The 17,278-nt window shown below is 37.6% G+C and overlaps 1 protein-coding gene across 2 annotated transcripts in view; it reads right to left on the reverse strand.

Moving 5' to 3' along the window:
• Positions 1 to 17,278, reverse strand: part of LOC124364612 (myosin-VIIa) — a 175,398-nt gene that overhangs the window by 117,607 nt on the left and 40,513 nt on the right. The gene's annotated exons all lie outside the window — the stretch shown is intronic.

Consider the following 17,278-nt stretch of genomic DNA (forward strand, 5'->3'; position numbering starts at 1 on the left):
ACCATAGAGTATTTTCCAGTGTAGTCGTAGAGCAAGCTCTGACAGGATGCGGGTCATGTTCCCACACGTTATGTGGGTGCAGGCTGTGTCCACACACTAGTCTCAGTACCAGCTTTTGATGTACTGCTATCGTATGCTGATTTTCTGAGTGATACACTCCTCTACCTTAAGTGATACAAGGATACACAATCACACTAGAGTCAAGTAGTAAATTCAATATTCTAATCATCTTCTTGTTCAACACGTTATAGACTGTCCCAGATTTTCGCTTTATCACCAACTAAACAGGACAAGTTGGTTTACTCGTATAGAGCGCCAAGCAAAAAGGATAAAGGAAGGAAACTAATTGGGAGGTTATTACTCAGTTATGGAAATTTTGGTGTCACTTAAAAGGTGCAGCTGTTGATTTTGAGATGAATTAATAATATTAAACGGTTAATGCTACTGCTATGAAAACAGGCTCAACACAAACATGAACGAACTAGCATATATGCGCGGCTTTGCCCGCAATTTATATGCAGTATTCCGTGTATTTGTTTGAATAGCTCCCACGATTTCAGTAAAACTTTTAGATCAGTGTAGAGGAACTCCAAAGTCGAAGTTCATAGTTTTCCTAGTGAAACCACTTGTGATATAATATGATAGGGTCCTATGATGTTTTTAAAGTGGAATTAGTCATATATCGTGCACCAGGCACCCATTTTACAGTGTTCATAATTAAGTGGACCATAAGTTAATCAAAAGTGTGAGTAATTCTTATTTCAGGTTTTTCACTTCTAGTTCAAATTAATGATATTTCCAACGCAAATTTGTAGTTTGCTACTTTGCCCCAAGAAACAATCAAAATAGACCTAAATATCACTTTGTAATGAGGTTAAATTCAAAACAATATAGTTTTTTAAATTGTATGGATATAATATTATTATTGAAAATTTAAAACTGATGTCACCTCGACGATTCTCTGTCATGAAAATTGCATTTAGTGTCTCGTGTATTGCTTTGTAACCCAGAATAAATAGGTTTTTCTTGTTACGACTAAGATGTGTTGTTACTTTTGTAACGTTTTTACTCTATCATTGTAAACTAATTGAATTTTTTTCATTTAAGCCTCAGCGTCAGCTATGCCGGCTTCGAAAGTGCACTGGTTTTTATTTATTATTATTATTACATTTTTGGACCTCCCCGGGATATGAACACGTGATATCTCGGATAGAGCCGAGACTATAACCATTAGTCTACGGAGGGGGACTAAATTGAAAATATTGGTTAAAATATTTAAACATATGGTCGTGCCGTTATTTACAATGTTTACTTTAACAGTTGAATCATTTAACTGGCTCTTTGAATTCGGGCGTAGCCCGAAAGGATTTACGAAATAAGAATAGGCCTATGTTTACCCTAGAACCCAGGAATGTCCATGTAAATTTTCAGTACAATCGGTTGAATAGTTTAAACGTGAAAGCAAAACAAACAAACAAAGGCACTTTCATACCTATAATATTATTAGGATTAGGACGGGCGATCTACGTAACAGATGTGCCTATGACTTTGATGAGCCAATTGAGTCAGAATAGAGTGGCAATCGAGAAGACTCATATGATTGTACCGTGCAATAAAACAAGGTACTTTAATCAGAGAAAATACAACACGTAATTGAGATTAGACATGAGACAATTTGCCTCGAAAAAGGCAATAAACTTGAAGGACTCGGATTTCAATTTAAATATAAACTTACCCACCAACACTGAAAGATAACTGCAGTGTTTCTAACATTTTGTTGCTCAACATGCAAGATGGCATTTCTTAATAACTAAAAAGGTCTGAATTTGTAACCACTTCTTATGTCTAGAATTTGTTCATAGCTTAATGTTTGCCTATTTGTTCTGTTTCTGATATTACAAATAATTGTTAAAGCAGATTCATAATAATGAATCTGCTTTAACAATTTGTAACATCAGAAACAGAACAGTATCACTAGCAAACACACAGCTAGATTAACTAAATACTAGGTCAAGTCTAGGACAATTGAAAATTATCAGCGACAGAAGATGTATTACACTTGTGATAACAAAAGACGTGATTGTCAGCTTATCGTCGAAGTGATACCAAATCAACCAGCGGTAACTTTATCACTAATTGCAGTGCGTCCTAGTATTTCTTAGAAAAATAGTTTTCAGTAATCACTACTTGCTTTCTCAACAGCTAATTGCCTGAACATTTCTCGTAATGTTGTAGGGTCCTTGTAAAGGTGTATGTACCCAACATTCAGTGATTTATGATTGTTGAAAAAATTCAAGATCCTTGTTCTGCTGCCACTGGCTGTCTGTTGCTTGTGGTAAACGCAGTCCGAGGTGTGCATACGTAGGGTAAGACCTAATAGGATAATCGTCTGGCGGAGAAAGGGCGTTAAAGGCTGGATGTAGCGCTTTCTCCATCAGTTTTACGTCAACCAACATTATGCGTTTCTTTTGATAATCCCTCAAATACGACGTTGACGCGATGGAAATGTTGCTCAACAAGCAGACTTTCGACCCATCACCATTTTAAACGTCAGTAATTGTCAGGAATTTTCAAAAGATCTAGATTTCATTTGGGAGCGTTTCTTTAACGAACATCAGAACCTAATTTCATCAGAAGTGTAATTTTTTTCAAAAGCCCAATAGACTTTGTGGAAGATTCACATGACATCTCTTCGTTGAATGCCAAATTTCCATGAGATTTGTACACTCATAATGAGTGCTAAAGCAAAATAAAAATACCTGATTTTAAACATTCTTCCCAATCCATAATACAGCTTTTTAAAGTTTACACAGACCCACCAAAACAGACATCGACGCTCTTGAAATTACTCTAAGAGCTCTCCTAATTGATTGATCTAGATAGCTGATAGACATGTCATTTTTGTCTATTGTCCCGGCCAGCAAAGTTTAAAAGATCATGGCAATAACAGCTTCGATCTAAATCTTGAAATAAGGTTGGTTTATTCCCGACACGTATGCTTCTTGAGAATAGCATTCCGTCGGCGTTGACGAAGGTCGAGTCAGGACTAAAGAATGTAGGCTGGGACATTCTTGATAAAGCAGTGGTAGAACAAGTTGAAATCACTTAATTGCTTTAATACCTTCAGGCCTTTTCCAGGCCATCGTGAGACAGTAGTGAACTGTCATTTGTTAATCATCCTCTTCAACTCTCTAACTTTAATCGTCCACTTTTTGAACGGTACGTTACAGAACATGTCTTATTCCTAACAGGAATGGCAATTGGATGACTTAAACAGGATTCGGAAGTTGAGGATACCAACGTCTTCCTCTCCTTTATTCCTACATACTAAATCACTTAAGTCTCCGTCAAGTCACTGGCAGTAGGAGTAAGTTCTGATGAGGGTTTTACTACACGTGCCCATAATGTTCTTTTTAAGCATCGTGGAAGATGGGACGAGATATTTTCTGTATTTTTTGTTTAAACTTGTTGTGACGATGGGTAATTTGGAAGGGTAATAGAATATTTCGAAAATTAGTCATCGTTACATGTTACACAACATATGACACTACGTTTCGAGGGTTTAAATATATCCTCTTCTTCATGTGTTAAAGATCCCAATAAATAAATATCACAAAAATATTTAAAATAAATAAAAAGTGGGACGATGGATTCAAAAATTCACTGGAAAGTTCTATATTACGTGTTGTTTGCCCTGTTACTCTGTGTAGTGTCATCGCTTATGTACAGCGCTTCATCCGCAGCTGTACAGCTTCTGTATCTGTTTTCCCGTCTGTACTTTACAATTTTGGGGTCAGCTATTTAATGAAATTTTGAGTGGCAGACCATTGCGGCACTTATAATTATGTATGTATTTTGTGCGTGTTAGAGGTTTATGTAAAGAAGTTTTAAAACTTGAAGAAGAGGATAGATTTCAGTCTCCGAAACGTAGTGTTAGATTTTTATACAACTATGGCAAATATCCGAAATAATTTAACTATTAAAAATGTTTGATCAATACAATGTTCTTTGTTTTTATGTTGACTAAATGTCCGCGTACCGCCCTGGGCACTACGATACGGGTAGAGCTGTCCGAAAGTGCCTTTAAGCAAGTTGGATGATTGATAAAAACGCCTGTCTGTTGGTCAATACAACTGGTCCAGAGCTGATTTTTAACTATAGGTCTTTCAGTTTCCCTGGCTACAGGAATTCAGTTTCTGGATTCAGCCAACCTTAATTAACAAGATTAAACAACATATATATACTTTCATTCATTGATAATTCAGTCATCATACTAGCTTCAGCATGGAATAAAAACACAAAGCACACTAAAACTATTAGCAGCCAAGCGCAAGGAGGTTATTAGAGACAACAAAAGCACATCCTCACTCGAGTCACTGAACAGACGAGAGTCATCAGAGGATGGCAAGTCATCTCATCATCGCGCTCAGTTGAATCTTCATTATCATCAACTCGGGGCATTTATCACTGATTATGGAAGTTCATCGTATCCACCATGACGCATCAATCATGGCATCCAGTATCGTGATTATGTTGATGCAGCAATTGGAAAGGATCCACACCTTTTTTAATTAGCTTCTTCACGAGGAATGTAGAAAGGAGTAGTGTTTACTTCTTGATGGTTTGTATGTATTTACTTCTTGTGCTGTACTTGGTTAGTAACCTTTACTTTTGATTTATGTTGTCGTTCTTGGAACCCTTGTTCTGTAGACTGTATTTTCACATTGCCGACCCTGAGTGTCTATATAAAATATATTAGAGGGCGAATGGAGGTTAAGTGGGTTAATATAATGATTAATTGGATGTACAGTCTGGTTAGCGGTTACCAACTGAAGTACCCAATATCCAAGTGATCAAGGCCAATTAAAAGGGGTCCTTACTTTACTAGCATTTCGAACCCTTCAGAATGGAAAAGGTGACCTGGAAACACTTAACCACGCCATGCAACACAAAGAATTGATGAAGATATCAGGGTACAGGTAAATCATTTCCGGTACACCCACGTCTCGAAACATCAAATCAATCAGACTACAAGTAGTTCATTACAGAACAATGCCACCACTCTATCATTACAGAACGTCACCATCTTGTCGTTAGAGGACAGTGTCACCGACCTCACCCATTTACGGATTCCATTCAAGTTTTACAGAGTACACAAAAGAGTTATCAAAACCTTATATTACTCACGAAATTCACTTTTAGAGGTTTCTCAAAACGGTCCCATGATCAAATAACAGTTCGACGCACAAACACCTACTTATGTTGACACACATCACGGTGGTTGTGATTCCTGACAGGCGTGTCAAAATACTCTGGTATGATTCGTTTATTTTAACCTAAATTTTAATTATGTGTTAGGTTAGTTATTTACCTAAAGAAAGATCAGATTGCAGATCTCGAAACGTAATGTTACTGATTTTTTGTACCATTGAACGATGGCAAATGTCCGGAAATATCCTGTTTCATTTCTATAGTATCTGTGGTCTGATGAACTGAAATATTTTTGAGAATCATATTAAGAAAATTAATTATATAAAATTAAGTTAAGAAAATAATTTAATAATTTGCAGTTCCAAGAAAATGTGTCATCTGTCATCAGAGCGTTTTATATTATTTTAACTCATATCTGTAGTCCTAAAGACAAATTACAAGAATATGTTAAAATTATTCGAAATACCTTTACTCAAGAACAGTTCTGGACTTTGGTGGTTCATTCACATCGTCTATCAATATTCGTTTTAATCCATATTCTAGTAGCTAAATTTTAAGATGTTATGCTCTGATAATTTTATTCGCAATCCTTTACTGATAGACTTCTTGGTAGACGTTATATCTGACAATTCTATTCAGCTATAGACAAATCCGGTCCAGTTTTGTTGGCGAGGGCTGATCCATGACAATATACGTCTAATGACGCCGAGTCTAGGCCTCGGTCACGAGTCCCAGACTTAGCCCGTGTTTTACTCCCATCCGTCAAATAAATCAGCAGGGGTCGGCGGCAATAAATATCGGGAAGGCCGAGCGAAGAATGTTGATTGTGCAGCCAAAAGTAGCGCAACTCTCCGAGACTTTCCCGGCAACTATGTGCCTCCAGCGGGCCATCCTCTCTGCCCACGTCGAGCGTGATCAGTCCGAGAATTAGTAGAAACAAAAACTCCAGAGAAGAAGTGCAGACTTAGGAGCTTACATGAGTTTCTTCTAATTACAATAGTATCTGTTAGAAGCTCCAAATTTAAATGGAAAACTTCTTGCACGTTGTGGATTTATTTAAAAAGTCTATCAGTAAAGGATTGAGAATAATATTTATAGACCATAAAATCTCAAAAGTAATAACAACTAGAATATGGAGTAAAATTAATATTGATAGATTATGAATTAACCACCAAAGTCCAGACCTGTTCTTGAGTAAAGGTGTTTTGATTAATTTTAACATGATTTTTCTGGACATTTGCCATCGTTCAGTGAAACAAAATATCAGTAACTACGTTTCGAGATCTGCAATCTGATCTCTTCTTCAGGTAAATAACTCACCTGGAGGTTAAGTGGTAGAGAGGACTTTTAAGTCCTAACTTCGCCTCTGTAAATAAAGTTATTTTTCATTTCATTTAATTTCACCTAATTCATGTATTAGACATTAGGCATCCCCTAATACATGTATTAGGTTAGTTAGGTTAAATCGGTTACATTTAAACCAGATGGCAAAAAGTAATATGCCACTTAAAAGAAGAGATTTCAATGCACAATAAACAAACAAAAAAGCAAAAATTAGAACTTTTTGAAAATATCGATTAGACTACCTACCCTAAAATAAATGTATTGTTAATAAAGAGTTAATTATCCAAAACTTGGCAATCGTGACAAACGCTTCAATGCAACCTCTTAGTTCTGTTGTTGATGGAAACCCACCGCTACGCAAAGACAAAAGAAATACCGCTCTACTCTAGCACGACCGCCATGAAATGTGTTGCGCAATACTAGTATAGCGTGATATGTGGCGGGATATCTCGTACAGCCGCCAGCGAGGATCACGAGGCACGATCACTCCCATCCATCCATTCATGGTCCAACTCCAGTGCCACACCTACTCACGGCTCACTTGATACTATTGTAATACGCTCCTTACGTTCCTGCAGCCATTCAGCTAGACCGACCCGATCTATTCAGAAAGTACATCCTTTCTTTCAGGCAAGATGGATATTCCGAACTGCAGTGATCATCCTTATACACCTGCATGGCAAAATCAAGATGAATGTAAGATTCCCATTACTTTTTCAATAATTGGTCTAATTGGAGATAAACCGTTTATAACACCATTATGGTATAGATCACTATCGAAATTACAATTTGTTGTTTCCAAAATTATGAGCACAAACAAATATTCAACGCTCTCAACACTCTTTTTCCTGATTTTTTTCTTCTAAAATTCAAACAATAATAACACAAATAATAAAACAATGTTATTACAATTTTGTTCCTACTTCGCCTACTTAGTCATGCAAGTTGATGCATCATTTAAGGTTGTGTAATCAATGTTGGGGTTTGGGCTTTCTTGTGTAAAATTAATAGCTCACTAAAAAACACAAAAATTAGAAAAATATATTTATTTATTTACGACTTCAGAGAACTTACTTTTAATTACATATAACTTGAGAAAATGAGATATATTAAAATAATTTTTATTACAAAAACACATACATACATAAAACCGTGTTACGCTCTGAAGCTACAACGGATGTTTATGATATAAGAATTTAACTTTCATCTCAGTTGTTTTTATTTGAGCTTAACTAGAAAATACCCCAAAGCCTATATTTTCTATGGAGTTATCAAATGGACGTTTTTACTTTATATGTATTTAGGAGCGTTGTTTGAATGGGATGTGAATTTTAAATACACAAATATTTCTCACATTCAAAATCGATTGTACCACCGTAAGAGAAAATTACCAATTAAGTATCCCAGCAGCCTTGCGTAAGCCCTGGTAGCTTGTTGATGTATATGGCACTGTGTCAGACTTGACTCCTGGAATCTGGAGCCATGTTCGTCTGAAGAGATCCAAATAAAGTTGACGACGAAGAAACTCAAAACGGGCCTTTACATAGTTTCGACTCCAAGAAACACGTGAAGAGGTATTCTCATTGTCTCATCAGGTGCATAATTGAGTGCACTACGATGTTTCTGACACGATCTCTAAGCTCGGTGGAGTAACCGAGATTTGTACACATAACGTAGTCTGAGACAGCATCAGGTACCAGATGTTGCACTAATAGGAAGGTGAACTGGAGCTGGATTCAACATTCACATTAAAATCAACTCATCCTACCATAACTACGTTATCTATACGATCTCATTAACATCTCGTTTCTCTAGAACGCAACAGACAGACGCGTCCTACGGTGCATGGGTTGCAATACGAGTCTTATCCACACTGCTTTGTATCTCCAAGAGCCACAAACAGCCAATCTCAGAGACCAGCGGAGAACCTGAGTACAATAAACACACGTCAATAATAACCACGCACGGCAATAGACAGGGATTATGAAGACAATGAAGGAAACCGCCAATTGTGTAAAGTGGGCCGGGGCCGTGTACGGGTAAACGCATGAAAGCCATCGCTACAATGGCTGTTACGACAGGGACTATAGATACTGCAGCAGCTGCAGCCTGCAGCCAAGGACGATGGCAATTCTGGCGGATTGGCAGTGACTGGCAAATCCTGCAGAGGTCAAGGCTGTAAAGGTCTCTCGAAGGTGCCTCAGGCGTTTTTAGATTTTTTACCACGCAAACAGAACAGGAGGATAAAACATCCTGACAACTATGGTGGGAAGGGTTGATTCAATGCGAATAATGAGTTTAGCACCAACCGCTTTGTCCTTCATAAAGGTTACGAGTAGAAAACTCAGTTGCTCCGCTGTGCTTTATCGTGTCCAAAGCACGATGAGACCGTAGTGTACTGGATGAGACAATGAGAACACCTCCTTCATCTGGATTACACTGTATGACTGCTACGGAATCCAGACTGACCTCTTTTGTAGTCTCTGATGAAACTTTTTCTTCGCCGACTTTTTTTATCTCTTCAGACCTGGACTCTAAATTCCAGGAGTCAAGTCTGTGACAGTGTCAGATTTCAGATCCTGCACTAGGCGGAAGGTGAAATGGAGCTGATCCAACGTTCACATCCTGGTATGTTGAAATTTCCTGAAAACTACCAAATTCAATATAAAATTATCTTCTTTCACTAAATCCCTAAGCTCCTTTCACGCCATGACACCCTTCTTCTTTAAATCGAAATCCCCTAACTTGTCAGTAACGGTTCTAATCCACACGAGTTTACGTGAGGCTTTTACTAGCCCGACTAAAAGTCGTGACAAGTGGCTTATTAGCTGCCCATTTAACTTATTTCTGAAGAGTGACGAAGAGGAGTGTAACGAATCCAGATGCCTCGCCAGCTTTTAAACACTCGAGCTTCGAATAGAGAAATCTTCGACATTGATGAATGCATTCCAGACTCCACCTGGTAGAATAAAGGAGATTGGGTAGTTTTTGTGGTGAGAGCGACAGAGTGGCCCAAGGTCGGGTCAGAGGTTAGATGGTTGGTTCTAGAGAAGAATTCGGTACTCATTCTTCTATCGTTCATTACTGAATTTATAAATATATAGTTGTGGTCATTTTAATCTTGCTCTGTTATGAGAAAATTATTTGCACATCACTAAATTGTCATGTGCTCATATCTCCTAATTTTTAACCACAGCGGGAAAATTGTAGTTAAATATAACAAGAAGTGATTAGATGAAATCAACAACATAAAGAACTGAAAGTGATTACTTAGATTTTTGAAACTCAATTATGCTATCTCTTTCAGTACGCATATAATTCATTTCCTAAACAGAACGTTCTTTATAGAAGACTAAACTTTTGTCCATTGTCCACTGACTTACTGTTCAGAAAAGCAAGAAAATACCTTCATGCACTTTACACTTTGCGCTGCTTCCGGAGAAAGGAAGTTCAGGTTAGTTACGGGAAAATTGAGTTACCTTTTGTCTAGATCGCATGAGAAATGTTTAGAGGATCGTAATAATAATCTTGACCTAAACCATTGCTACCTTGAGTTGGAGCTGTTCTAACCTACACTAGCTAAACCAGGCAGACGGTGAAGACAGGAGAAGATTTACTACCTTGACACTCCTACAGGTTTAAGTTTACTACCTTGACACTGGGAGAGGCTCGCCCATTCCGACCGTCTGTAGTGAATTGTCCTTCGACTATGTCTATCTCACACCCCCCCCCCCCCACCACACCAATTGCAATATCGCGATACTAGCGAAGGCTGTTCCTGGACATCCACGAGGATATCCAGATGTGAACGACAACATTAATGTTTTCCAGTGCCCTCTGAACTGGAGATCTTATTAAACACGAAAACCCACCAAAAGAGGACCCTTCTTTGGTTAGATCAATTTTGTAGGACATTTTTATGTTATTACTGTTCCACAAATTTAGTATTAATGTTCTCAAGTTTCAAGATTTTTATATTGCTTTAGGAATGGATAATTTTGTGGATTTGAAATTGTGGAATCCTGCGTCTTAATAAAGCACTGAAAAATTATGTGTTATTGGTTAATTTTTATTCTTAATTTACAAAGTCAAAATTAGGAATTGAAAATTAATTTTTCAACGATTTTCTGGATTTTTAAAATTTAAGCACTCTTTATGTGCTTAATTCGTAATTTTTTATAAGGAGAAGCCGCCCCCTTTTAATCCTTATTCTACCCGTCCTCATGGGCCACTGGCCTGTGCAGAGATCTTATCAAAGATAAGATACAGAATAAGGGAGAGAGTCGATACAGTACAAGGTCGATGGCACTGGTAAAAAGTGCAACGGTCACAGACAAGATTCAAACCTGCGCTATCACTTCAGACTCAAAGTCCAATGTCTTAGACCGCTCGGCCATCGGCACTCCCAATTGTTCGCCTTTCATTTTAAAATTACTTACTTAAAAAAAGGACAAAATATTTGAAACGCTGTCTGTTAAAATGACTATACAGATTATACAGACGTTAGAGCCCGCCAGTAAAACTGTAATTAGTGAAGTCAGCGACAGATAGCACTAATGTCGCTAGGCTTATCTCACTGCGCTGTTGCCAAAAGCAGCAGACATCCGCGCGCGCTGATAATCCACTGCCTTCCCCTGATATTCTGCTTCTACACCTGGTTGAAGCAGGGCCATTCTGGCCTCAGTTTTTTCACTGTTTAACAATATAATCCTGCGAGTTAGTCATGAAAATCCCACATACAGTATTATACAGCCGCATATGGATCTCACTGATTTCATATGATACAAAGTTTGTACTCCTAGAATATGTTTGTTTATCTGTGGTTAAAATTAGAAAGAGATTACGAACAACAGAGAAGAGAAAATCTAGTGAGACGAGAAGAACATCTGATGAGACTAGGTGTGACTAACTGTGGAGATGGCTCGAATTGGCAAACAACTGCAGGAATTGGCAATCAAGAGAGGAATTAAAATGTACTTAATCTTCAGTTCATTTCAAACTGATGAAAATTTCACAGTAGGGTCTCGATTGCTCGATTAAGTGACTTACTTAAGTGACTTAGAATCCTCTGTTTTAGTGATATTCGAAAGGATGAGTGCCAAGTGTATCTAATATTTAACTGAACTACTTGTGGTTAAGTTTGGCTAGCTTAAGAGACAGAACCGTCAAGTGCAACCCTTTTTATTTAGGCTCAACTCATATAAACTTCAAATGTACAACTGCATACAAAAATAAAATGTTTAAATATGTATACTTTTTTTGCAGGTTACTTTGAAAGATAATATAGCCTACATGAGTTGCACAGAACATTGAGTACTGAATGCGTTCACAGAATATTAGTTTCTTTCAACTTCTGCGAACCGTATTACCGGCTAACAACAGGAAGAAATATTTTCACTTTATCAACCTCTAGTCAGTAGGGAAGAATCATAACCTTTCCATTGGTTTATGAAAGCATCACGTCCTGAAACACACATTGAATTACTTTGTAATAATTGATGAACGAAAAGTCAATTCTCCAATAATTTTATTTTTATACACGAGGCCTTTCACCATCAAAGATCAACTGAAAGGCCTCGTGTATAAAAATAAAATTATTGGAGAATTGTGACTCTTCGTTCATCAATTATTACAAAGTAGTGTATTCCAATAAGAGATTCTCCTAGTATTGAAGTATGTATCCTTCAATGAAACACACATTGAATTGTCTACTCCGAGATATAACATTTGTTAAGAAGCGAAGTAAAATTTATATTGTGTGAATTTCTGATTTCATAGAAGCAAAAACATTCTAAAGATGAACAAGGCTGTCTATATCTCTTCAACACCTCATATGAAGCAATTATAAAAAGAACAAACCGCAAGAAATGCACAATGCATTCACGATCGTGCCCGCCGGTAGTAACTCGTGTGCCTATATAACGTGTGGTGAGGGAAACATGCAATTAGGCCGAATTAATTACACTAATTGTCCATAAATCCTTCATCAGATAATTGTCGAGTGGCTGCTTCTGTCTAGTCTAGTTACGTCAGTGAATTATCTGGAGCGCTCAGTAAGGACAAGAAACGGCAGCAAAACCAGGCAGCTGGGTGTATAACAAAGATGTTAGGAAATTATCGCCTATAATTAATTATGTTGTAAAGGTTTTCAACTCTGGCATCATCTATATCCCTGGTGATAAAGCAGTGAATCAATCAACCCAGAGGAGAAAGTCGACCATTCCCTTGCGGTACCCCAGGAGTAACAAGTCTTTCACTACTAACTGCTGGGGAACAACTTCAGGAATCTCGTTTTGTAAAGAACTCAGTGAAGAGACCGTGGAGAAATAATCCGTGTTCCAATAATCAAATTCTTCATTTAGATTTAAAATCCGGTTGTATTATCGGTATAAAAATTAAAACAAGCAGATTGAAATACATTTCTAGATTACAATATAACAGCTACACTTAAGTGTCTTCACAGGCCGCTGGAAGCTTTCTGGAGTCCTCAACTACCCTAGGAACAGAACTACGGGTCCATATGAGTTAACGTATTGTGTTGGGTAGTAAACCTACGCTCAGTTTCATTCATTATGTTTGGTTGAACTGTGAGTTGTATTGTAGAATAGTAAAATGTTCTTTGGCTGTCCTCGCAAGATACGGGCTATCGTCCATATTTTCCATCGGTATGTAAAATCATAATAACAAAATTTCCAGAGTAGGTATCTATTCTCCTGTTCAAGTATAAAATGCCATAAATATTAACTAATCTAAGCGTAGTATGCTATAAAGTTAACAAACCAAAGATGAAATGAAAAATGCCTTTATTAAAGAGGCGGAGTTAGGGCTGTCAAGCCCTCTGTAACACTCAACCTCAAACTAAAGGAAAAAACAAAGTCAACATTGTTTTAGAAATTATGTAAGTCAAATCAATCCTGAGACAAAACGCCTTGGTTCTTGATGAGTTCACTGCAATTAACGCATCACGATTTATATGATTTAGCGTTTTACATCTGAAAAGGAGAGCAGATACTTGTTCTTGAAACGTCTTGTTTTTATTTTCTGTAGCGTACTGTAGCGACCGTTCTGAACAATTATGCTTTTTTTAGATAGGAAATCGTGGAATGTTATATAAACGAATTGGATGAGGATTAAAGTGATTGTTATTATAACAAGTTATTTTGAGACAAACGTGTGAAATTGGCGGTTATTTGTCATTCGTGATTACGTTAAGGATATTCTACGGTGTAGCTGAAATAATAACGAAACTCCTGAAATAGGTTATAAAAAATCATTACTCCCGTAGCTAAAAACCTATCCCCAGCAGGGATTACTTCTGGTTGGTTTATACCTTCCAGTTAAACCCACCACTAGGCACAGCAAAAACCGTTGTGTCACTTAAATCTGGGCAACCTTACGGATGTCCAGGAGCGGCACATCACTAACCGCAAATGTCAAGATTCTGGGGTTCATGGGCAATTCGATAGGTCTAGTCTACAGTGGGAGATGACTTGTAGTTGGTGAGGTTTATTCCCTAAGAGTCAAATGTTCTTGCCAGTCTAGATATAAGGGTGTGCCACCCTCTGCCTACTTTGCCTGGAGAAGCTGGATCGGAGCTGGCCTCCCCTTCTTCCGGGGGGACATGACTTTAAGGTTAGTGCCCTAATTCTTCCTCATAGATCTGGATAGGAGGCGGTCCCTACCCACTAACCTTGGATAATCGTGAATATCCTGTCACTCCAGAAGTAGCGCTAAGGTTCTTGTAGGACTAAGTGCAATTTAAAAGCTTCTTGTCCTAAAAGAACAAAAAAAACCAAGAAGCAACTAGAAGATTATCTCCGATAATTAATTATAATCGACCACTCGCCTAATAAAGGTCTGTTGGTTACTCCTACAAAGGGATTACCTCCTCGATTGGGCGGAGACGGAAGCCCCCCCTAAGTGGACCACTGCTCGTATAGGCGAGGATACCCAGTAAGGCCTGTAGCCGCTAGACGACTCATGGCCTACATGTCACGGCGTGCCACATCATGTCCAATCCGTTAGTCGTTACTCCAGTACGCATTCCACCACACTTCGCCGTCGGACATCCTAATCCTGCTGATTGTTTCTGCTCTTCGGACACCCTGTAGTTGAAGCGCGAGATGCGTGATCCCTAAATGCAGAATTTGCATCTCAGCTGGTTTGGGGATTCAGTGGCCAGCCGTATAAACATTAGTGGGTAAAATCTTTGTAGTCTACGCTACACGAGATAACTCACCCAATGCTATAAATTGAGGCACAGAAAAAGTTAGCGCTCGGGCTGTTATCTGTGGAGTGACCGGTCAAGTAACAAATATTTAAACAGTACGTGGCGCAGCTTAGCGCCTGCTTTCAGAACTAACTGAAATAATCACACAGGCATCAGCACACCTCGTCTGTATCAATGATTTATTTTCTGTACAATCAATACAATCAAAGATAAAACATGACTGCAACAGCTGTGAAAGAGGTTCATTGTGTTTTATTCATACATCCCACAAATCTTGTTAGTGTAGCCTACAACAAATCTTTTCCCATGAATCCTATCCTCTTAATGTTCCCAACTCCTTCGTCTAGGAAAAAATCAATCGACTTGAGTTTAGTACTGATCTCTTGCATCAAGAAGAATGTCGGCACAGTATCACCAACTATTAGTAGTTTGTAAACATTTATCTGGAAGAAAAGGTCGTAACCTTTTCCTTAAATACTCAGTCCAAAAAGTCAAACGTGTTAAAATTTACTGGCTGCATGAGTAGGCTAAATTTGAACAGCAAGAGGTAATGTGACACATTAGCAGGCAATCAGAGACAAATGGTTAAAATGGAAGGAGGTTGGTAACTAATAACTCTAGCTAGTAATGTATTTGTATAATGCGAGTGTCTTACGAACATAAAAATAATACATAATATGTGTATGTTTCCAATAACAATATACCTGTAGTAGACGTTTAAAAACTTAATGACTAAAAAGTAACAATCAATAGTGCATGATACCAGTTTTAATCACATATTATGTTGCTAATAATTTGTGAAGCAAGCATTCTATACAAGGTCGAAAATTTATATATTGCCCGACCTTGTACCAACCAACAGACAAAGTATTGAAAATACTATATTTCTTAATTCGTTTTTTTCAGTTTATACAATTCTACTTGGACAATAGTTCAGTTTGATTGTCATGTATTTTATACGAGTGCTTATATCAATGCTTAGATCTTTTATTTTATGGTTAAATCATTAGAGGTATAAATTAATGAGGTGTTCATAATTTATTGTCTCAATTACGCAAAACAAATTGTATTTATAATTTTAATCGTACATTTTAAAAATTACAAATATTGTTATGTTTAATATTAATTTTAGTTTTTACGTGAATAGGACACATTTTTTAATAGTCGTTATTACAATATTTAAGACAATTTTCAGAAAATTGTTTAGTGTACAAAGGAATATCAAATTACACAGTATAAATCATTATTTAAATTAGTACGTATTAGGATAGTTCGGCTAACATAAAAATGATTTCGTTTACTTTTTTTATTTCTTGTTTATATACATTATTATATTTTAAATCCTTTTTGAAAACGACAACTTAGTCGATACGATTAATATCTATGTATTTGAATTAATAAACAAATAAATAAAGGTATTGTTCTTTTACAGTATTAAATAAACAACCTTCATCGTAAAACACGGTTCGACTCTTCTGAACAGTTCTGGTCGACGTGAACACAAGTGCCACAGTATTGACAGTCAAGGAAGGAAAGCGTGACAGAGAAGTCAGTTGCCATGGTAAACACGGTAATCTGAAGACAAATAAACCCGGCACTAAGTGTCCACTGGCCGTGGTGCACCAGAGCTTTCCCTCCGAGGAGAGGTGTGGCGGGGCCTCACCCATCGACAGACATCAGAAGTCTCTAGTCGATATAAGGGCAACGGGTATCATGATACTGTACCATTAACCTGTTCCGTACCGTAGTATATAGGAACAGGGGGGAGTAGTTTGGTTGACCAAATGTTCTTGTCATTTAAATCATTTCATGAACTTAACCCTCTGATCAAATCTGAAGGATATGGCGTTGGTAGATACAAGGTGGGGCGTATTGATCCGAAAATCTTCCTTCTTAATTAGCTCGTATCCATTGACAATATGTAAACATCTGATCAAATTCTACTCCTGCCACATTTAATCCTTTGGTAAAGACTTGACTCCAGTTTAAGTTAAACATTTGATAAACAAGCCTTTTCCGTGACACCAACCCCCCTGGTCTACTTATCTCATAACAGAAAAATACTCCCTCCAGAAAATAAATCTCTGTACGTTTATCCCCCATTAATATTCCACACTTCCCGGAGAACCTCAGCGGTATATTCAGATAATTTGATAGTTGATAAATTGAACCACTTGTTCTACTTATTCTGCTAATAAAGATTACTGTCTACCTATTCTCATAACAGGCACAACTCCCTCCAGAAAAGAACCCTTTGTTCTTTTAACCCTTCACCCGGAGTCTCCTTGGTATGCGCGGATAATCTGGATGAGTGAAAACCTCCCCCCCCATCAACTTATTTTGTTGATAAATTATACTGGCTTAAAACCCCGGTTAACACATTTACTGCGGCAGACGCTCTAGTGCATATTGAATGGTTAAGAGTACTACGTATTACATTGAGTAGACCAGCAGTGAAGTTGATAAGGTCAACACCCGATAAAATCACTCTTT

This window comes from Homalodisca vitripennis, chromosome 6 (genome assembly GCF_021130785.1).
Source record: "Homalodisca vitripennis isolate AUS2020 chromosome 6, UT_GWSS_2.1, whole genome shotgun sequence".
In the NCBI taxonomy this organism is placed as follows: domain Eukaryota; kingdom Metazoa; phylum Arthropoda; class Insecta; order Hemiptera; family Cicadellidae; genus Homalodisca; species Homalodisca vitripennis.